A 24,811-nucleotide genomic window follows, 5' to 3' on the forward strand; every position below is an offset into this window, starting at 1 on the left:
ATCATTAAGGATTTCTGAAGCAATGTCTGTTCCAACATGTTGTTAACACAGCTGAGGTCAGCACAGAAAGATGTCAACTAAACACTAGAAACTCCTGAAACAACCTGTGCGAGAGAAAACTGGTGAAGATGCACTTGACATTCAATAGCAAAAGGCAGCTAGCTTGGACCTAGAACCTTTCTCTTGGTTTTGATGGTGTGCACAGATCAGTAAATAATAAAATCAACTGAAATTAAGCTGACTTGTGAGGAATACACATAGAAACTCTTCTGGTAAAATGAAACTATCATTAAATACATCACCTTTTAGGAGACCAGAACAGCACAAATTGATCAAATGCTCATTCTGCTCTACAGAGAAACACATTAATATGTATTAGCTTCCTTCATCAATCAGAAGTTACAGAAGTTGTATTCCACTTGCGCAGATCAACAGTGTTCTCTCTGCTAGCAGCCTTTCATGTGTATAGCAATACATTTCACACAAAACCAATGTTTGAAGATGTTTGAACTGTTTAGAATGACGCTGATCCAGAACTGATCCAGTAGCAACTTCCCAGCACAGAAATTTTAACTTACTTTCCAAATCATCACACATTTTTTTCCAGGAATGCCAGTGAGAGACCTTGAAGAAAACTTGTTTTGTACTTCATAAGCAATTTCTAGGATGTCCTGAATGCCAACTGCTGAGTGATTTGAGTATCTTCCTTGCAGCAGTTTTGAGACTATGAGTCATTTGGAAGTGAGCAAGATGAACAGGGTATGATTGGCGTGGTTACCACATTGTTTGAGATTTCGTGAAGACTGCCCTTCCAAACAAGCAGGAAGCGCTCCGAAGAGATATAGAAACCATTTCCTGGTACGCACAGAAAGAACTTGCCTTGAGGAGAGAACAAGTCACTGTGAAGCAGCTTTTGGTTTCAGACAAATGATATAATACGCTTTATGTACACAGAGGAAAGAAAATCAAGTTCTACTTTAATAGGTAATGATAATTACAACACTTGATATAGTTTATCTACGGTTAAGCAAGTTGACTTATTAACACCTGAGATGTAATCGTGTGTTTGCCCAAGAAACACAAGGAAAACCTCTGCCCAGGTTTCTAAGATGCTTAATTGTAAATCTGCAATTATTCACGACAAAGTTAACAGGACTCAACGGTTGTTGCGATTGTTTACCATAGCTGTTGATATTGACTGACCTCTTGTAAAATGGTAGTTTCATTACATTGCTCCACAGCCTCAGTAGAAATAAGCATCACATGAAGCTACCTTCAATAGCAAGGGCTGAGCTCTGCCTGCATTTTTAGCTAGTATTTCCCTGAAATTCCTGGTGTCCTTCTGAAGTCAGATACATAAGTAGCAGAGGAAGGAGCCTCAGGATAAAGGTGAAAAGAGTCTGTCTCCCTTGCGGTGCATCATGTTGGGTAACAGATGCACACTCCCATGACACAGAGCTGCTGGCAGAGGAGAGCACACTGCACTCTTCAGAGTCACAGGCTCTGTTCAGCTCCCTGCACCTCACAGTCAGGATCAGAGGCTTAAACACAACTTGTGGTGCTAAAAACACAAATATAAACACCACAGAGTAGCAATGAGAGTTTGAAAGCCTGAAGTCCTCTATCCTCTTCTCTTTCTGTTTTAACTCTGTAAGTCAGCGATTGTTATTCTGAGTCTGTGTAGGAAAGGGCAATTTGTATAGAGTCAGTGTGCGATTTCAGAAAGAAAAAAATACTACATAATTTTCCAGCTTCTCAAACTTGGAAAGGAAAATATCATGAATTGTATTTTGTAGCAGGTTTTTTTTAAACTGTAAATTTTCATTCAGTTACTGCGAGATCCTCAATGGAAGCTTGAATAGGAATCTTCTCTTTTATAATGCTTGAGGGATAAGCTTCTACACGTTAAGGACTTCCTTGCCTGAACTGAGAGCCTTTCTAAGGAGAACTGGGCAGGGGCGTTCCCTCCTCGTGGCAGCAGGCAGGATCCTCCCTGGCTATTTTCAGGCAGGAAGCACTATGCTATTCACCAGAGCCTCAATAAGTGACAGTCACTTTAAACCATGAGAAATGTTTTCCTATTGATACGTCTAATCCCCTGATGATTCAGCTGCATAGGGAAAGAAGAGCTCAGAAGCCTTTCATTTGGTCACAGACTGCCTGGAGCGCTCTACACTTTAAATACACAGCAAGCCCATTGAGAGGGAAGGCAGACGTGTTCCTTTTGCCTGGTCAGACTTGAAGCCAGACTTAGAAAGTGAGGGGCTGAGGAGTGCAAGTCAGCCTGCTGTCATACATCCCAATGCTGAGTTTTACAAGTAGCCCAAGCATTTGTGAACAGCAAGATCAGCGGCAGAGCCTAACCCAGACCACTGAAGGAAATGGTGTGAGGAGAAAAGCCATGAAAATTCCTCTCAAGATAGGAGGATAAAGAGTCTGTTGTCCAATTTTGATGTCATCTGCTTAGCAGCGCTGGTCTGTCTTTGCAAGGCCCACAGTCACAAGACTCATCTGTGCTTTAGGGAAACCTTTCTTCTGTGAGAATCCCCACAGTCAGGCTAAGCCTCACACAGCAGAGATGCAGCTCTCAGAGAACTTGAAGAATTGCACATCTGTCCAACTAAAAGTCCACGCCTTAACAGTGTGTTTGAGCAGCAGCTGGCAGCAAGGCAAAGCCTACCCTCTGCTGGACCCCGAAAAGGGTGCACAGCCCTCTCTGACAGCCCCGTGCTCAACCATCTTCCCTGCTGTTGCAGCGAGGTGTGGAGCTGACCTACCGAATGGACTAGGGAGCAAAAGCCTTGTTTCAGTCACTCGCCATCCACATCAGAAAAAAAAGATGAGAAAGAGAAGAAAGAATCAGGCACAGAATACAAGCCAACAAGAACCACCAGACTGCATGTAAAACCTCATGCAGTGCAGTTTCCATTCCAACAGCCCTAAGAGTTTAATGATGCAGCCTGACTGATCATATAAAACGTAAATGAACTGCCCAGGAACACAGGTAACACCCCACTCTGCAGGATTAGGAAGCAGAGCAGTCGCAGCCTTTGTTTGCACTGTCTTCCTTCTCTTCACTGGTAGGATACCATTTCTGACAGCACTTTTGCAAACTCTTCAAGAAAGCTTCTTTTCATTTCTTGCACTGTAGCTCAGACGAGATTATTAAAGGAAAAGGGGTGGATTAACTACTTGACAGTAATTGGGAAACACCTCAGGATACAAAGTTCTGTTCTTCCAAGAAAAAGGGTTAAAATTAAAATAGCTGCCTTTAACGGGACTGAAAGATCAATACCAGACCCCACGGCAAATTAATAGTATGTGTAATAAATGAAAAGAGGTTGCTGCCAGACTGCTAGGAAGTGTCACTGGGAGAGGGATCTGGGGATCCAAAATGACTGCAGGCCATATTGTATCAGCTTCCTCAACTCACCGCAAAAGAGAATTAAATATCAGAACCACTAGACAAAATCAAATGTACAGCGCCTCTCAAGTTCCACAGAGAAGACATGAATCCTCCAGAAGAGACCTGTACATGGTAAGTGGATTCCATACAGGTCCTTGGGGCTGGGAAGAGTACAAAAGGATAATAGATCAGAGTAGGAATTTCCCCAAAGAGCTAACAGAATGTGGGAAACACAAGGAGTGAAGAGATCTCAGAGGATTTTCTAGAGAGAAGCTGCAAAGGGCGCACACAAGAGACACAATGGTGCCCCTGAACCCCAGGGCAGTGATGCAGCCAATTAAAGAACACCGGAAGAATGTGAACATCTAGAATGTAAAGGTGTGAGAGGTCAGTAATAAGAAATAGGAAAACTATGAGCTCCTGAATTCAAAATAGTTTAAAGTTACTCAAGGTTTCTCATGCTAAATGGCAGAGCAAGTCCTTACACCGAGTTTAATTTATTCAAAAAAAACCCAAAACCAACACAAAAGCATCATCACTGCACTATTTTTCCCACCGAATGAAGAACCTTTGAAAGTCTCCAGTTTTGCCAGCAGAGATTTCTTCACAGAAAGAGCTGGTTGCAGCACCAGATGTGTGCAGAAGCTGTTCAGAGTCCTCAGGGACTTCTTGCTATTATGTCTGCCCCAGGAGAAGAATTCTGTGCTTCCTGTGCTTGTTCACACCCACACACTTTTTGCAATGCAGACTCACTTCAATAGGCAGGGATGGCTTCAAGATACCTTAGACATTTAAATTTGTGGCCTGGCAAAGAGTAAACACTTGAAATAAAGAACTTCAACCAAAATCCACAGCACTATTTCCTGCAGGACTAGGACTGTCTGGGAAGGTTTTCTTCTCCAGTATGTACTACTTTCTAACCCCGAGAGGCTACAGCTCCAAGTAGTCATTGAGCCTTGTCTCATCACTGACACACACTCCACTTTGTTATATTTTCCTGCTCCCTGGTGAGCAAGACAAGGAAAACTGTTCTGCCCCTTGTTAGCCTTTTTTTGTGAACAGCCAAGCAAAGAATTAAGTTAGATGCTCAACAATGTCTAGTGCTTTTAATCACTAAATTATTCACATTATCTCTTAGAAGCTCTAACTTAACCATGAGCTTTGCCCTGTACCATTGAAAAGTCTCTGCCTTCAAATCCTTAAGCAATCTTCATTTTTTTCCTGTTTTAAGAAGTGTAATTAGCAACTCAGTCCTATCTTGCAAAACAACACTATGTCAGTCATTTTGGTACCTTATAAACATTTGGATAGTGGAATCCTTTTAGGCACATTCACAGTAATTGATATTGGCTGTTTTTTCTTCTCTGCCAAAGTCTAAGCAACCTTAATCAGAAGTTTTTATTAACGGTCCTTTAATAACTATTCGTATTAGACAGATATGGTGAAAAGCTCCAAATAATTCAGTTTCAAGACGTTATGCAGAAGACAGAATTTTGTTACCTGTATAGGATACAAGGCTATTTCTACAATCAGCTTTCACCAACCTAACTGAGCAGGTGTGAGGTCTGCAGAACTACAACATCTGAGCTAACTGTGCTGGCAAAAGCCTCAGTACCCCTAACAAAGATAAAAACATAAAGTTACTGATATTGCATTATTTTGCCCACATATTTATTAGGTTGGAACAAGCAATACTGGTAAATTAGTATTTTGATCCACAGAAATGGAAACCTCCTATTTTGTATATATAACATAGCTACTTATAGTGGGAAAAGCCAAGATTCAGAAAGTTCTTTAGCATCTTAACATGCATTGAAACTTTTGAGAAGATGGATGCTTAAATAGGAGAACAAGTGTGGGTCTCAGCCAAATTTTTCCAAGTTCAGACACAGCCTAAATCCATAAAGCCTTTACATTATTTTGTGAAATTCAGAATTTGTGGTAGTGCAACAAGGCAGGAAACAGTTCCAGTTTCACTGTCTGCCAGTACATGCTAGCAAGAAGAAATGAATCAAAATAATATATATCAGAGTCAGATTAAAATGTGCCTGAAGCACCACAGCAAGAATTTTCAATTTTTGCCTTTTTTTTTCTCCTTATTACATCTTACACCCATGAATTACACTATTCTCCTGGTAGCCCACATCACCCACACCACACTATGCTACCCAGATCATTCAGAAACTTCAAGCCAAGGACAGAACTCTATAGTTACTGATATTTCTTTCCATACAGGGTATTTATTTTATAAATTGGGCATTGTGTTTTAACAGCTGGATACTTAGAGCGTACTACAAGTGGAAAAAACAAATCAGAGTTATCGCTGTCAAGCGAATGAATTTGGAGTGGAAAAATGCAAAAGCTATGTTCATGTGCACAAATGACTTACTACAGAAATACAGAAAAATATCTCATCTGTAGCTACAAAACATGTTGTCCAGCAAGATATTATTATATCGAATAGATAGATTAAAAAAACCACCCAACCATCTATAAAGTTTACATGCCTATTTCCTTATGTAGCATCTGTTCTGATACAACCGAGTAAGACTGCAACAGGCGGGGATGAGGAGGTAAGATTTCTTTCACTGCATTTTAAACTGGCTGCAGCAGATGCCTTTTTTAGTCCTTGGAAGATTGATGATTCCATTATTTGTAGTACTCAGCAATAAATCTCTGAGTTTAGGCTAAAGTGAGCACTTTTCCCTACTTTACGTCTTCCATTACACTGTTATTCATCATGTTTAATCATTCATTTACCTCTGACTGCTACTGCACTTGGGGAGGACTGGCACATTATTGATTTTTGACTTTTACCCTTTAGAAGCTGGGTAAAGGGCTTTGTGACTGCTTAATCAAAAGTGACATGACCAGAGCAGGGGAGCTGCAGACCTTGGGAAATAGCAGCTAAACAACGTGCCAAGTTATGATGAAATGAAATTAAGAGCCAACAAAGAAAGCAAATTATAATAAACTGAAAATTAAAGTGGATACCCCCAGGAGCCCACAGAGTACAAAGCACTGCACTGCCTAGTAAAATACGTTTCTGGGAAAGAGGAGACTAAGATTAAGCATGAAGATTTACAACTTCAAGTTCCCACAAAAAGAGAAATGCAAAGCCATGCTCTGCGAAAGCAGTGTCAGATAATGAAATTTCACTGAAGTATGTTCTCAGTTGCTTATAAACCTTTTTCCTCAAATAGAGTGTCTGTCTGTTCAGTACCCCACTAACAAACACGCAATGAAAGTAACACATGGTAAAATATTTTGATAGCTGGCTTATTTTCTGCTTACCAAAAAAATGGAGAGTTAAAGAAGTCAGAGAACTCCATTCATAGCTTGAATAAAGCCTGCAGGTAAAGCCTTAATTTCTGCTATAATATCTAGCAAATTATGCAATAAACAATAAATGAAAGTATTGTTATCAACTCCAAATCAACAGCACGGTAACACCAACTTCACATTTTTGACAAAGTGGTGAAAAAATACACATGCATAACGTGGTGGTTAAAATTTTCCAACTTCTTGTCTAACGGCTATATATATATGTATATGCTGTCTTTAGAGAGGAGGAAAAGTGAGAGAACTCAGCATTTTTTTTTATTGCCCTTGATATTATCATTTTTTTTTGTCCTATATTATGTTATCCCAATTCAAACCATTTTTTTTTTCTTTTTAAAATATATATATAAATTCCCATTTTGCCCACCTGTTACATAATTGGAAGAAAAACAGTAAAGCAAATAAAAAAAATGAAGTAGTTGGTATCTCTAACTAGTTATTTCACACATTTTACCCTTTTCTGCTCCAGATTTTAGAAATCATCCCAGCAAAGATGTGAAAAGAAACCTCTGTCTGTTACATTGTGGTCATGGTTAGATAAATGAGCACAGGTCTGTTCACAATAACAGTCCCGTAGCACAAGGCATGCTGGCTGGCCTCTCCTGTTCACATTAAGGCAATCTGTCCACATTATTCCTCTTGAAAGACATTATCTATCAGCTACCAATTCCCATGCAAATATATGCCACCTTTACTGACTTTGCTTTTACAGTGAGATGCCCAGCTGATTACCACAGCCATGTAAATGCAATCACCCTCACATCTGTAACCTTCACCACCACAGCTAACTCAGAACTGCTGTGAAAAAAAGCCATCACAACAAGCCATCCTTTACCTTTAAGTCAACTTCCTGTTTTACAGGCCTGGGCTCAAATGAGACACTAAATGGAACTAGAGCAAGCTCCTCAACAAACCTGAGCAAGGGCACTCATGCTCATAGCTCGCCTCTGATCTGTGTCATACACACGTTGCCTGGGACAAAAGTTACTGCACACAGTAGTACCCACGCTCTTATCCTGAGCAAGTTTCCAAATGACTTCAACTCGAAAGAATGGATTTATATTTAAATATTTTTCATCCTATGGTACGCTTTTGAATCTTTTCAGACGAGAACTGGCTCTAAGAGGTATCACTGCCCGCATAAAATCTAACATCAAGATGACCCCCATGACAGGGATAAGAAAATTCAAGTATTCTGGAAGCTGAATTTTTTTTTTTTTAAGAGACTTTTAATCAAAAGATCTTTGTTTGGCAGCACAGTTCAGATTAATATTAGTGGAAAAATAAATTTCTTCCTATTGATTTTGAGTATTAAGGGACCAAATTTCAGAAATGCTGAGCAGTCCAGTGAATATAATTGAAGCCTTACATGCTGAGCAGTTCTGAAAGGTAGGCTAATGTCTTCTTTCAATCAGATATTTTCCATTATCACATGAGAAAGAAGACTACTATCTAACTGATGATTTATTGGTACTGCATGGCATATATAAGATGCTACCTTAAAACTAAGCATTATAATAACAGAGAAAATTGTATTTCCTGTGTCTCTGCCACACAAAGCATCATTACCAAAAGTTAAAGAACAGAGGTGTGTGGATGGGAGGAAGATGAGAGACAACCGAAAACATCTCAAACAGAAACATCCCCTCCAGAAAGATCCTTGGCTGGAATGAACTGTCACTGTTTCAGTGATGCGAATTCAGAAAAGCATTGACAGTCAGAAAAAGGACTTTTGATGTTCACTGGCTCTTTTAAAGCAAAGCAACACCCCATCTCATTGTTCTTTTAAAATATACTATTTTCATTTTTTTTCCTCCTTCATATCTATTTTACTTACTCTTCTCAGTTTTGCTTCCGCTCAGTACAACAAAACACGAGACTCATTCTTCGCTGGGTTATGCCTGTTTTAAGTGACAGTGACCAAAATTCATGAATAAAGATGTCATAAAATAGCACAGCTAGTAATACACAGATAAATATCATATATTGGAAGAGTCTGTATAGGCATTGTAAAAATTGTAAGTCACCGCTCCATAAGCTTATTAAAACTGTGAAGCAGTCAGTGAACATACTGACAAAAATTATCTGATTAACAGAACATACCTCTTTTCCACAGAGTTCTTGACAAAATTCCTTCAATAAGTTTGTTGTTTGTTTAAATAAGCGAGCTGCCATGGGCAAGAGTTCTAGCATGTGACTCAAGTGGTTGAAAGAAGTGAAAGGTCAAAGTAGATTTTTAGTTTATATGGTGTAGATCTTTAGAAAGAACCTGGGGAAATCTGTATTGGGACAGTCGTCACAGAATATATTAATAGATGTCCCAGGAATGGATGAAAAAGTCTGAAACTAGATGACAGTTTGTTCACACAACAATTATTCATGGTAGGTTAAACCTAAGACAAAATTGCAAAGGAATTTCGTAATGTTGAATAACCGGCCATAAAAAAATGTAGTTGAAATTCAAAGTCAATAATGCAAAGTAATGTACCTGAAGAGGAAACAAGAATAACTATGCACATATTTCAGGGGGACGTAAAGTAGATACCAATTTTCAGGAAGGACTTTCAATTTGGTCAGACAGTATTGTCAAAAAGTTACCTCAATGCTCAGCAATGCTGAACAAGACAACAGGAAATACTAACAGGAAAGGACTGCAGAACAGAACAGAAAGCTTAACTAAGTGACCATATTGACGCATAATTTGTCCACATGCAGAATATTGTATCCAGTTCTGTCCTCCTCCCATCTTGAAACACCATACCATTCAGAAGAGTATAGAGAACAACAAAAAAAGATAATGGAAGCTAAGGAGTATTTTCTGTTGAAGGAGATAGTTAATAGATTAGGACTTTGCAAAGATGGAACAGATTACAAATGTAATGGAGTATATGATAGAAATCTATAAAGATGTGGTGAGAGTAAACAGGGAATGTCTTTTCACCACTTGTGAGAACCAGAGGAAATTGGATGAAATTATCAAGCAACGTGTTTAAAACGAAGTATTTTCCCCCTACATACTGCATCATTAAAATGTGCAAAACTGGAAATATATATTCTTGAGACTAAAATGCATGGTCCGATAAATCTCCCCTCTTTTTACTAAGCACCTCACCATTTCAGATCTCAGCTCTTTTACACCCAATTGCCTAAAAGCCTGAGATTGGGGTGGTAGCAAGACACTAACCACAGTAAATTACAAAGTATATTTAAAACATACATATATTTCTAAGGCAAAATATTTTACTACCTCCTGTTACAGGCAAGAAGTGCAAGTCATTGCGTTGCAGCCATAGTGTCAGTCATGTACCCTATATACACATCATTTACCTGTCAATGACTCCTTAAGCTATGCTCAGCCTGCAGGAAGAAGTTCAGGTCATGTCACATACCTGTACCCACCTTGCCCAGTCATACCTACATGTTTTCTGCATTGCCAGCTTCCCACAATGTGTTAGCAAGTAACATCATAACATCAGAAAATAAAATTAGTGTCACTTCTCCATGAACATCAACAGGACCTGCAAGCTGTTATATAAAAACCCTTTCAAAATGGAAATTAAAAGTTTAAAGTGAAAGCTCTTAGCTGCGCTAAATGCTGAAAGTACCTAGGAAATACTATTGTTAGTATACTAATTCATGTATGGTAGACTCATTTTAATTGTCTGATTCAAAAATTCTGTAAAGAAGTTCTTGTAAAGTGTGTTCTTCTCCATCATGAACAGAACTATCAGACAAGGTCCCAGAATCCTTATCAAAATCGTGATTTCAGAGAACTTTAGAAAGATATGTTTTATCTGTAGCACAAAGCCCTTACTTGATATCTCTTGCTTCCTAGGTAGTATTACTTACAGCAATTGTGTGTAGTAGGGCCTGTTTGCTTAAATGGAAGCAGGTGGTGCTAAATACCTGTGAAAAGCAACCCATCTGACATGCATTATGAAAGGTCAATATCACCCTTTGACCCTACCTCAATCAAGTCATTTAATGAGTTCTCTTAATTTGTCTGGATAGTCCAACCAGCTTGTAGCAATGCTGTGAGCAACATCGATGCAGGAGCCTTGAAAAGTGCCAGGGAAAGTAACAATTGGCTCCGCAGCTGTCTGCGGCCTGAACATAAGTATGCTGTTCACCCAATACTGACTGACATTTCTAACATTTAGAAATGTCATTTTTAGAACAAAAATACCTTTCTTCATCTTAATAATCTATCAGTTCATGTTCTGTGTGGTTTTCTGTTCTACACAAAGACCTCTGGGAACAGAGACCATTTCTGATACGACTTTCCTAATGCCATGTGGCCAGGCACATCCTTTTTATCGCAGTCAGATGTTGCAGAGTACGCTGTGCTGCGGTAACAACAGTTACTTCCCTATTATATCTCATAATTCGAGCAAGTTGCAGCAAAATGCTCAGTCCTTACACCAAATCAACGATAGTAAATCTCAGTATAACAAATTCAGTCTGGAATAGTTCTTTTGTATAATCAAATTATTTTTTAATATAAAATTAATAAAGTCATTTACTCCTCTATGCAATTGATTTAACATAGCATTACAGAAAACCTGGGCCAAAGGAGCAAGGTGAAACAGCTGAGATGGCAGGCACGTATTTCTGTTTTGAATTGGTCACTGTGTATTTTTTTGCCAAGAGAACACCACTAGCATCCCGGTGACATACAGGATGGACATACACAGCTCATCACATGCTAACCAGGAACCTCACCCACACAAAGCTCTCCATGGCCTCCTGAGCACAGCCAAGGTTTCCACCAATTGCTTTGTGACCACTGTTTTGTGACTTGGCTCACAAGACAGGAGCCTGCCCAGCATTCAAACTGCTGAAAACATTGGCAAGCACCAGTTCTGCCCAGCACCACTCTTTAGGACGTGAAAAGTCCCAGGACAACACCTCGGCTTCCCCCGCGTTGGCTCACCACAACCTGCTAGATGGAAAGGTGGCAAACACACACAGCAAGAGCAACATGCTTCTTCATGTAAAGCAAACCTATGGGTTTATGGTCTGTTGCTTGTTGTCTGTGGGTAAATAACCTGTCATCTTGGCTTTTTCTTTTTTGTTGGTGGTGGTTTTGTTCTGTTTTTTAAAGCATCATTATCCTGCATTGCCCATCTCTACACAGCAGCTGAACACACAAGAAGTGCTTCACTGAACCTCTGGACCTGTTATACTCAGACAAACTCTCCTCAGAATTGTCTGCCTTAATTCTTTGTTTCCTTCTTGCTTACCTCTTTAATGTCTTTCACTCGACATCAAACATCGCTTGAAAAGCAAGAGCCAAACTTCTTTGCCAGTATGACTTAGAAATGAATATTCACCATTCTGGCTCAATTCTAATGATTGACATGATTATAGCTCCCAGCAATGAGTTCCCTACACAGCCTAATAGTCTGAAAAGAGCAGCAGCAAAATTGATGGAAGCCAGGAATGGAATAATGGAAGCTTGTTAGCTACTTAGACCCCCAGAGACCTTGAATTCCACAGTTCCTGGTTGGCATCGTGCATTGAATCATAGAAACATCCAGAGAGCACAAAACTGATGAAGTACACTGACTGCATCGCACTCGACTTGCTCTGACTACTGAGCAGTTAAATCAGGGCAGAGTTTTGAGGATGTAGCAGATAAGCAAAGTATCTAAGGCCAAAATAATAAAGTGTGAGATATAATAAAGCAGACAATACAGTGATAGCGCTAAATCATTGTACTTGGAGCAAGTAAACTCTGTTACTACACCACTCAGAGATGCCAGGAGAAAGGCTGTCTTATATCATAGTTTTTAACCCCAGGCTGAAGACTAAATAGTCAAAGCCACGGTATATTTGCTTCTCAGTGCCCAGAAGGATAAATGCTGAAAACAATGATTTAAGCAAACAGGTACAAATCTAATAGATGCAAACAGATAGCCCTGTAACTTACTAATGGAGCGACTCATGTGTGGGTGGATGCTGCTGGAGAAGATGTAGCTGCACATTTGTATTGCTTTTTCAGGGGCTATACATACATGCTTTTCTTGAGACCAGTTGCATGCTGATCCAGACTCTGGCATGCAGCTTGGAAAAAGAAAAAAGAAAGCTCATTTTGGCAACAGGAGGCCTTCCTGAAAGCACAGTAACTGAACTCTGACACTGCTCAGCTTCTCTGAATCAACAGAGGCCATTCAATTCAGCATCTGCACAGCAAAGCTAATTACATTCAGTGTTTAAACTTTGGGGTAAAGGGTGAGATGAATTAGAAATCTGAGTTCTTAGCAAGCAGAATAAGAAAGCATAGGTAAGTTTTGAAAAACAAAACCAAAAACTTTCCAATGATTTAGGTAAGAAAATATCCAGACATTTACTTGGGACTTTTAAACCTCCATCCAGCACATGTGCATTCTTTCATGAGATGTCGAGACAAACACACTGCTGTCCTAACACCTCCAATATTTAAAGTTTACTTTGCTTTGTGAATCAATTATTAAAACTTCTCTCTCAGTGAAGACACTTCATTTTAACATTTCTAGCAGTATGAATGAACTATTTTATAAAACAAGCAATACTTCCAATATGGCAGATTAGCTGAGATAGGTAAATCACCGAAACTCCCTGACAAGCAGGCTTATGAATAATGAAGTAGCTGATATACAGCCGCACTACCACGAGCCTCTTAGTCAGATTGCCGGATTTCTCAGCACGACACAGGCAGGACTTTGTTTCTGTAGCATAAAGAGACTCTTAATTAAATCTTCATTCTTCAGTGTGACAAGATTTATCCTTCTCTATATGAGCTTAGATTATTACATTTAATGCTGATTTTTTTTTTCTTGCTTAAATTCAGCATATTGCTGATGCTGTTTCCTTACAATTCTTTGTTGTTTCCAACTTCTTGAAAATAAAACGCTAACTTATTTAGGTAGAAATGAATTGCACTACTCCAGCTTTCAGAGTAGTTACATGAATATGAACAGTCTCAAAAAATTTCCATTTTAACATATTTTTAGTATGCTGGAGCAATCTTCACCCAGAGTTATAAAATTCCACGTAATTGCCCACGTCTTAATGACCTCAGGCTTTGAATACAATTGTTGGTCTTTGCACGCTGTCTGTCACTTTCAGTGCTTGAGTATTGACATTGCATCTCTTTTAGGTCCTTTGCAGCCCTTTAATGACTATGCCAATTAATAATGCATCATTCTCTCTCCTCTAGCTAATTTTAATTGCTGTAATTTATGTCCCTAGACAATTCTTGCACTACAAATGTAATCTATACCACTGTGACTGGGTTCGAAGATCACCCTCTCAAGGTCCATCGCAGATAAACAACACAATTCCAAGTTCATAGACATCATCTACAAGTGACATCAATTACTGTTCAAGGAAACAAGTCATGACATTACAGGTAACAAACAGCTTCTTTTTATGTTCTGGAGCAGAGTGGACTTCGCCATCAGGTCTCTGGCAATTAATTACAGCTTAACAGACAGAGCATTACTGAGATACTCAGACACTTGACAGGGGAAAAACCAACCTGAAATTAGCAAAGACAGAGGTTTTGCAGTTCTTCAACAGATAAAAGTCTATACAGCTACAGAGATATTCTCAAAAATCTAAGAATAATTTAATTTACCTTTTAAGTGGTATTTGGTTGTGGCATAAATGCTCATAATTCCTTGCCTACAGCCTGAGACAATGCATGACGAACTTAAGTTTGTATTAAAACCTCTTTGCGGCATGCATTGGTACAACTTAAATTATGAAGAAAAAGTATGCATAACTAATTTCTACTCAACTGTACCAACAGACCATAACTATGGTACGACTATGAAGTGTGTTTGCCTGCACTAGATCACTTAGTTCATCCCCTTGCCAGTATTAGGGTTACTTCAAAATCATATTCCAGTGTTTGTTTCACTTCCTACAGCTTACTGGGATCCCTCACTGTACTAGAATATTTTCTTAGCGACTCAAAACCTATTAAAAATATAATACAAATGTCAGTTTTGGCCATAATCACATTTACCCTTTTCTGAACATTAAAGATTCAACACCAACAAGGTTAAAAGTCCATGCAAAGAATACCAAATGGCTAACCTGCTTGCTATCTCAATAGAAAGCTGTTTGCATTGGGTATAATTTATTTGAAGTTCAACAAAACATAATGCTACTGCGGATTACGTGAAGACTGTTCAATCCTCCCTGGGTTCAGTGCTGTAACTGCATGGAACTAAGAACCAGGACCAAATTTGGAATTTATATTATTGATATAATGACTATACCTTGTAATGATTGCTCTCAAACACAGCAATAATCATAACTATTATCTAACAAATATACACCCTATTGAACAATCAAATAAATTTACTTGTACAAGTGTCACAGAGTGTAATTTGCCAGTCATCTTCATTAACTGATCCTTTTACTTTAATCACAGTATTGTTTGATAATATATGGGACTGGTAAACCAACAAAAAGAGAATGAAAAGCAACACTTACAGAGGCTTGCAAAGCATCTATCATCATTCAACTTCCAAGTGCCTCCTAATGAATCTTTGAAATAGTACACATCTTTAACTAGTCTCCAGTGAACGATATCCTTATGTGCTATCCTCAGAACTCATCTAAAATGCTCCATAAATTTATCGGCACAGAGCCAACGTCACATTTCTTTAACCTGCTTCCTCTCTCTCTGATCAGAACAGAGGCTCTGATTTGCTGTTGTTTCTAAAAGCCACAAAGGTGAAAGGGTGAGAGAAACAGGGGGTGGTGGAACAGAATTTGGGGTCCTTTAACTACACCTGCATACCTCCCTCTGGAACTTGAAAGTAAACTTTTGGTTGCTGATGTGTCCTTTCTGTAAGGAAAAAGCTAGTGAGGCTGCTGGCAAGATGTGTCTCTGTGCTTTCAGGCGGCTGTCACATGCAGAGGACAACAAGCTGCTCGTGCAGCACTTCACTCATCAAACCATATGCTATGGTAGGAACCTCAGGTCCCCACCACTCTTCTCACAGCCTGGCCTGCCATAGTCTTCCACAGGGCAGCAAAAGCAAACAAAACAAAACACACAAAACCCCCAAACCCCAAGCAGTAACAGAACAGCCCTCCACCACAAAAAGCGTATTTAACTGTAAATGATTACATCGGCATTTAATTATTAATGGCTCCTGTTGAATGTCTGAGAAATTGCTGAAGGGAAGCTACTGCACCGTTGGTAGCTTGGATGAGATTGCAATGGCCACCGTTTGCTGAATGTTTAACTGAGCATCCCCAAAGCACTGCACATTCTAAACTGCAAACAGGGCAACAAATGTGCTTGTGAAAAATATCTTGTAAAACGCTGTAACTATGCAAAGTCATCTAGATAAATCAATCCCCCAAATTCCTAAGCTACTCAGAACAGGTCTATCTTAATTGTGTTGTGCCTACATTCCCCTTCTTTGAAATGGTGGTCATACTGACACCCAATCTGAAGTTACTCTAATAGTTACAAAGTATTTAGATAGTACATTGATAGTCATCGTAAAAGAACCAAAGCAGTTAATAATTCTTCATTCAGGTTCACTATTGTACAGTTCCTGAGAAGCCAGACATCAGGGCAATTAAAAAAAAAAGGTACTGCAGTTACCTGCTACAGTAAACTCCATCTGTCCTGCACGTCGAATGAGGGAAAACAAAATAAACCTTTACGACTTGGTCACACACAGTGATAATATACCTGCACAAGTGACCAAGGTAAAAAGAACACTTGTGTGCTCAACTTTAGAAGCATAAAAAGTAACTACAAAAGGTGTGTACTTAAGGTTCTGTACTTAATACAATAGAACCTCAGCTGTTAGAACAGTTCATTCACAGTCAGTTCAAATTCAAAATTGTGACTCAGAGACATTTGCATCTCTTCACTATCAATCAGCTTTCACTTCCCACCCTTTTCTGCTTAATTTTTTCCAGGGAAACAGATCTTTCCAGTGAATGCAGACAATGCTGTGGCTTTTGAGGACCATATGCTCTGCTGTAACAGAGTCAACGAGCATACCCAAGTGTAATGAAATTGAATCTGAGCATGCAAGAGCAGCGTATTTCTCAATGAGTAACTCCTCCTAGCAAGATTATTGGCTGTAGAGAAGTCAAGGATTGCAGCCAAATATACTACTGCTTCCCATTAAAACTCCCTGTAAAAAGGGAGACGAAGCCAGACTCCTAGGGCAGTGGAGGAAATGATCACAATAAAGATGTAGTTCCTCTGAAAGCCACACACAACAGCAAGGTCAGCAAAGTGGTGTCTCTGTGTGATTTAGAATTAAGCTTATAATAGCTTTCTCTCCAGTAGCTCATATGTGAGCTGCTAAGCAATTTTTTCTTCCTTTCTTTCTGCATCATACTAGGAAAAGTAGTATGTACATCAACCAAAGAAAATGCTTAACAACATTTCATATAAGCAAAAAGCAAAAACAAACTGAAAAGCCGTTTAAGTCTTTGCTGTATTTCTTTAACTTCCAGAAGACTGAGCAGAGCTTCTACATTACTGCCACAAGCCTGAGTTGTAGCAAAGCAAAATCCTACGTGCTCCAAATTCCTCAGACTGGAGCAGCTATAAAGGAATTTGCAGTCTCTGTGACTAGCAGCTGCTGGTGTTGTAAATGATTTTATTTTAATTAGAGAACTTCTGCAGTGTTTCTCATTATCCATATTCCTAAATACAAGCAGGCTCAAAGGCTGTGCAATTACTTCCTTGGCCTACAAGATAACAATTCAAGCTGCCTAAAATATTCACAGTAAAACCTGAAAGTTTTGAGACTAAGTTAGCTCATCTTTATTCAACTTCTTGCAGTGGAATATTTTTATTATTAATATTAAATAGAAGAGTTGCTCAATTTTTATGACAATATGACAGGGCTTGTTAGAAAATGAAATGTACAAAAAACATACACTCAAATCCAATCATCAAAACACCCTGCAACTGTTTACACTGACTACTAGATAAGAGATTGCATTTTGTATTGAAGCACCACAACATGAAAATATGTATATGGTTTTAATTTTGTCAGAGCAACGATTTTCAAAACTGCTTCATTAGGCATTCCAGAAATTCTCAGTGTCACTCAAAACACTGAAGCTATCACACTCTCATGACAGGTAATCTTATTAACCACATCTTTAAGTTTCCAAGGATTAAACTGTCGATGGCAGTTGACGATGCTATAGTGTGTATACAGTACACCAAGATGCATTCAGGTTCATACACAAACATACAAAGTGTGATAATGGTCCATCACAGAACTGCCTGCAAGGTGAAACTTGCTAAGTGAGGAAAGGGCAACGATTTAAAGGCAAAGAAACAAGTGAACGTCAAGCTGGAACGAACCACTTCTACAAAGTGACTCCTACAGGACCCTCAAGGGCCAACCTTTAAAAATCTATACCTTGTGCCACTTGAGCTGCAGTGTGTGATGATACCCATGCCAAGCACCCTGAGAACAAATAGCTGTCTCCACCACAACCTTCTGCAGGTACTTGAATTATTCCCAGCAGTGCCCCAAACTGCATGTCTTTGAAAGAACTGCTGTGCTCTCTGGAGGTCACCTGGTCCAAGCCCTTGCTCAAAGCTCTGCCAGCTTCAGAGTCACACTGGGCTGCTCAGGACTTTGAATCTCCTCAAAGATGGAACTTGCACAACCAGTCTGGGCAACCTGTTTTAATGTTTGATCAATTTGTCAAATGCAAGCATTTAGTCGTTTGAGCAATTTGTTCTGAATCATCCATATCACTTCAAGAATTTGGGAAAGCAGGCAGAGGCCAAAACCCCACAAAAGACAGTGAGGACTAATGTTCAGAATTGATTTCATGGGATTGAGGGATGGTCTCAGGCTACATAAGGAGATTAAAGGAAGGCTACAAAGGAAGGAGAAAGAACATTGGAAGACATCTCTATCCTCATTTAGATATTCACGTTTTCACCTCTTGCCAAGGTAAGTGGTGTGCTCTGAATTCAGGATGACATTAAGGAAAAGCCAAGTCAATTTTTAACATCAATAAATGCCCAAGTAATAAAAAATGCCCAAGTAATACTCAGGCACTCTCCGTAAATGCAAAACAAATTTATCCTGAATAACTGAAGTCAGAATCTAGCAAATATTTCGTTACATTAACAGTCAGTGGCTTAAAGAAGAAAGTCTGTGTCACTGTCATTCCCAGACTCCTACCCCTGCATACAAATGAACTCCAATTTGAAACAGATTTTTCAGATGTTCATATAGAACATTTATTAAATGTTCATTTTTCCTTGCTGTTGACTTTCAGGGAAAGAGCGTCGCATTAATTAACCCATTGATATATCACACATTTTGTAATATATATCAAAATATTTAAATATTGCATGCACGTGTCTGTTACTTAATTTCGCTCTAATTTCACTCTAATTTCAATGGGTATTTTTAAATCTTTTTGGAACATCTTGACCATACTGGCCAAGCTTGTAACTTTTGAGTTACTTTTGTAACGTGAATTCGTAAGACTAACACAGAAAAAAGTGTGGTTAGTATCTTGTCAAATATTTTCAATGTCATTCTATTGCGATTTAAATGCACAAATATAAATATACATAATTTTTTATTCTACGGATGTGGCATGTAGCCATTTTTGCTAAATAATTTTGCCATGTCATGAGAAGAAATTGGTTTTGAATCAAATTCTTTATAAACTGACAGAGAAGCCACTTGGCAATAGTATAATGAGGATGCATTGCTAGCACTCCACATTCAGTTGAGATAAAGCCGTAGAATCCTGAAACTGACGCCGAACACAAGCAAATCATTACCTTCTAATTTAAGTCACTTCTCAGTTACACCCTGAACTGAACACTGTATGAAACTTATTGTGCAAAAACTCCTCTGCACAAGGGATAAAACCACATATAATGGCAACAGTGGAGGAATACACTCTTATATTCCCCAAAGTACAGATTCCCCGTGATTAATAAGTGGCTACATTTCAATCTGAGTGTATTTTGTCATTTATTGACACATGCTAACATGAAAGGAAACAAAAAAAATAATCACTGGAATAATGTTGTGAGTATAGACAAAACTCTGGGTTCATTGGAAAGAAGGGAGAAAAAAATACCGATTAGTTCATCTAGTTGTTTCTTATTAAGAAAGCTTCCTTTCCCCCTTCTACAAGAACTTCCAATCCCTGCACGCTTCTAGAAAGGAAAAAAATGGCTGGTCCTATCTTCAGGCTAGCAGTGGTACAACCACCAAGAGAGTTAATTCCACCCACTGCTGGGCATTTGTTTCCACCTCCTTACCTGCACGCACCCTGCGCAGTGTTCTTTTATATTGCATTCCATTGGAAAGTAGCAGGCTCTTGTTAGACCTGTCATTACAAAGTAACAGGTTGGTGGAAAGAGAGGGCAAAGGCAGAAGCAGAAAACATGCCAAGCAATTTTAGGGTATTGAGAAAGAACTGGGACGGGAAAATGCAAGACAGAATTTGAGCAGGACAGAACAGAGGGAATATGAACAGTTTGTCTAAACAGAATCTTCAGAGGTAATTAGCAAAAAAAGCAGCACAGATGTTTGCTTCCCTGCTCCAATAAAAGGTAAATGAACTGATCGTTAAATAGGGCACGCTTTAAAGATTCCAACCCGGCCAAGAGCTCAGCTATAGTATAAATTACACCAATCTATCCTCTGTTTTTATTGTGAAGAACAGCATTTAGGGCCATTATACTGAAAAAAAAATGCTACTCACAATAGTCATTCTTGCAACATCTTTCCATGAGTCAGACATCTAACAGCAAGGCTAACTTCCAGAATGAGGTACACAGGATGCACCGCTCCGGAACAAAGAGTGAAAATCAGAGAAGGAAAGCTGGACTGTATTTCAGTTCCACTGCACTGGTGGTAGGTACTACCAGAGCCTCAGGGCCCTGGTTTCAGACTTGGTCCACAAGTCTTGAAAAAACATGTAAAACATCCAGTATGCCACGTACACAGGACAGATTTTCTTCAATATAAGGCAAATGATAGGGTTACGAAGTTGTATCTCAGCAGATTTTAAGATCTTAGAACACTGGAACTACAACCTGAGGGCTTCATACAGTTCAGAGAGTGTATTTTAGTACTACCTGCTTGAGAAGCCACAGTATCAATGAACTACATTCAGAATTTTAAACCTCTCCTTCCTGTACCCTATCATCAATTGGCAGAAACCAATATATCTGTTAAGTTTAATGAAACGACACCAATTTACAACCATGCTTTTTTTTTTTTTTCAAGTCCTTTATAGAAAGTGCTGCTTTTCCAAAAGATCAACTATCAAAATAAATAAAGAAAAACTACAACTAAGCAACAAATAAAACTACCTTGACATTTTTTCAACTATTGGGAAATTACTTGCTTTCCATTACTTTACAAAAGAAACAAGAAAAAAAAATTTGCATACCAAAAGGAAACTTTGAGCTCTATTCCTCAGGCAAAACTTGTCATCAGTAAATAAACTTTGAACATATTTACAAATCTCTTCACAGAGTAAGTGAATTGAGTGAATTTTAAGTGCCACAGAGACTAGGGAATTAACATAGTAAAAAGAGGGTTTTATACTCACCAGGTCAGCAACTGGTCTTCTACAGGGGAACACAGAGGTGAGTAATCAGGTTCTCCAGTATCAGCAGCTGTAAAATATTACCATGAACTAATTGGTAACTGATTCAGTAGGGTGTACAATTTTGCTTGTATTTACACATACAACTAGGAGTGTCTGCTCATTAAAAAAAAAAAAAACAACAAAAATCAGACTTCAGCAACAAAAGGCAAATACCTTAATTCGAGGTTTCCTCCAAACAGACAGCACAACAGTATTGGTATATCCCCCCTTCTACAGTACTGATTTATTCAGGCCATGAAAAATTGTAGCCATTAAGCCACTAAGAGCACTTTGTACACCTGCAGGAAGGGTTTCCATGCAACCATTAACTAGCAGTGGTTAAATCCCGATGTGACAGACGTGTTTGGACAAAGCATCAGGCAAAGATCAGAGCACTATCACTAAAGAAACCACACCGTTTTGCAAAATAATCCAAAATGCAATCTTATATTTCTCTGTTGAGGATTAGTTTTTAGGAAAGACTACTTTCCTAAAACTTCAACATCTCAGGAATTCTTTACTGCTTGAAAACACCAGAGCATTTTATTTTTTTGTTCCCCTTTCCCCCAAGTATATAGTACAAGCTAGTCCTGACACACTTTCTGCATAAAATCACCCCACTCCTATTAAACCAGGGCTGGTTGGCCACTGTTCATTTTCAAGATCTTCTACAACCGATGTCAGGAATTCCAGAAAGAATCCAAATCTTGCTGGATTTGTTGTCACTAGTACAACCTGAGAGACAAATATCCTTCACCAGGACAGTTTGCAATCTCTCTTTTGGGCATGCGCAGGCTTGCAGGCTGTGACTCAGGCACGTGCCAACAGCACACTGTCTTTAAATCAAGAAGTCTGCTCCAAGCACATTGTTTATTCCCTATGACTCTTGTATTAGAATCATCTGCAGAGCTGGTATTGAGGTAGAGTTTTCAGTGTCTACAGAAACAGACAAAACCACGGAGTTTCTGCTGATACTAGTTGAACTGCTGCATGCATAAACCTGAGGAAAGCAGAGCTAAGCCCCACTAGGGCACTGCAGCATTAACACTGGCAGTGCAGCAAACAGATCTGCAAGCACGCACACTGCAGTTGTAGAAGAATTAGGCTGAGAATTTGCTAAGTGCTGAAGACTCAAATCTGCAGACAGGAAAGCAGAGCTATAAGCAGTCAGCACAAAAGAAAAACCCTGGATCATTAAAAAACTGTTCAGAGAAGCAACTGTGATTCCTACTGTTCATCTGTTTGGGTTTAGCTTTTCGGTCTAAATCAAGTCACAATAAGAACAGGTTACTCATTTTAAGAGGAAGATTTAAACATTTTGAACAAGTGTTAAAACAAGTTATAAATTTTATTATTCTGCTAGCGTTATTAGATTGCATGCTAGAAGCAACAGCTTAATGTCTGGCAAAATATACGCTGCCTGAAGGGACAGAAGGCTTAAAAATTGCCATTGTGTTAAGGCTTAAAAATTGCCATTGTGTTAAGAAACCAAATGTAATACAAAATTAGTTTACCATGATACAAATCCTAGCTATTCAGTTATATTGAAGCTTGCATCAAACTTAGAATTCTTTTGGTTAAAGTCCTAAAGTAGAGGCATTTATTTAATATGAGCATTCTTTCAAAAAACAGAGGTAATTACACACGAATCACATTTTCACTCTGGTGTCTATTACAGCAGACATGAAATTCAAGCAGGTTTTTCTTCCTGAAGAATAGGTGTGACTCCAGACAGTCAACAGAATTATTTAACTACTTTCTCATAGGAAGCGATACCTCGTAGTTGAATACATTATGCATGCGGTAGGGAGTGTCGAGATGACTTTCAGAAAGAGCACTGAAAGCTTTTACCATGAACAATGGACATATTTTTGGACTTGATGGTCTTGAGGATCTTTTCCAACCTATGTAATTCTCTGATTTTCAGATACATATTGCATTACTTTATGGAAGATTATAAAAGTTCCCTTTTAAGCTCCTGGCTACTGCAGATCTGTTAATATCTTATAAAAATATATTGGAAACAAGCCATATTAACCTCTTCACACTTCAGGCAGTTCACGGATCCTATTTCACGGCTCATTCAAAAGGAAGATTAGAGGGACTTTTTCAATTTCATATATTAAATGGTTTAATTCACAAGGGATTTGTGTCAACATAAGGATCCAAAAATAGTATGCTTCCTGTATAAATTGTATTTTGTCATCCTAATTAAGCCACGTTGCACGTGCACAGTCACCCACTGACATTGCTCCTCCGTGTTTCAGAGCATAAACCCTACAAGCAGGGAACTACTCAGCCTGGCTCTTTAAGTTCAAGTCCTGTTTTCTAATAAAATAATAAATACACAATTAATTCATTATGTTATCTATGATAATACATCCACTGAGAGACAAACAACCAAACAAAATACTAACTTCCAAAGAAACTGGATCTTAACCCAAAGAATTTACAGTTGTTTTCTTTCAGTAAGGACAGAAACTAATGTCTGCCATGAATGCTGCAGGAAAGCAACACCAAGGATTCTAGTACATAATAACAAAAGCTTCAGGGGGGAAAAAATCATATTTATATTGAATTTTGTTGAGCTTTGCTGCGATTCATACTATCCTCATGACAAATACCTGCAGACCCTAAGTGAGTGAGACCTCTGACACCCATTTCACCTCCCAAACACAGTACTTTCTAGAGCTTATGACGTTTGTGGTTTTCTCAGCACACAGCTGTGGTATCATTTCAGAATTGAAAGCATGGGTGTGAGCAGAGGGATGTTGTTGTGAACTGGCAAGGCTAAGCTAATGTCCTGCTTCTTGCAGATCTGATGGCACTAATTGCGAAGTCCAATAATCCCTGAAAATTTTCCTTGAATTACTTCTAATGGAACACAAAATAGCTCGTCTGGGTGCTATATTATACTCACGAAGAGAATATGTGAGCTTTGGCACAGTTTTCACAGGTTTTATTACACGTGGATCGTTCAGCTGAGAGGTCAAAAGCTTATTGTTTTTACTATGGAGATCTGGAGCAACACAATCAGCACAGAATCATCATGAAATGTCTGAAAGGGTAATGACACACTAAACCAGGTGGCTATGTGTGTTTTCTTTCTTTCCCCATCATGTCTATTCTTAAGTTGAGTTACATACATATGTCTCAAATGAAGGATAAGCATGCCTTTCGAAGTTCTTCCTAGATACAAGGATCTTCTCCTATAATATATATTATTTCCAAACTTTGCAGTATAGAAACCTAAAGATATGGACATGATATGTGAATTACTGTATTTAGAACTCCTCATAAGAAGTATATTAAGCCTTAAGGCTTGAAAGTCTAGATTTCCTTAACTGTAGGCCTAACGAGAGGTATTAACAAAAAATGAAGAGGTATACAGACTCCACACCAGGAGAAATATTCAGCTAAGGGATGAAG

The 24,811-nt window shown here is 38.7% G+C and overlaps 1 protein-coding gene across 11 annotated transcripts in view; it reads right to left on the bottom strand.

Annotated features, from left to right (window-relative positions):
* Positions 1–24,811, bottom strand: part of SULF2 (sulfatase 2) — a 158,684-nt gene that overhangs the window by 88,395 nt on the left and 45,478 nt on the right. For 9 of the 11 annotated variants that reach the window (XM_040575805.1, XM_040575812.1, XM_040575816.1 and 6 more), the window contains one exon: positions 21,344–21,410. The gene's annotated coding sequence lies outside the window, so the exon portion shown is untranslated. Of the gene's footprint in view, positions 1–20,488; positions 20,692–21,343; positions 21,411–21,556; positions 22,165–24,811 lie in introns of those variants that run through there. The other 2 variants (XM_040575817.1, XM_040575815.1) reach the window with 2 other exon arrangements.

Source organism: Cygnus olor, chromosome 16 (genome assembly GCF_009769625.2).
Source record: "Cygnus olor isolate bCygOlo1 chromosome 16, bCygOlo1.pri.v2, whole genome shotgun sequence".
NCBI classification, from domain to species: Eukaryota; Metazoa; Chordata; class Aves; order Anseriformes; family Anatidae; genus Cygnus; species Cygnus olor.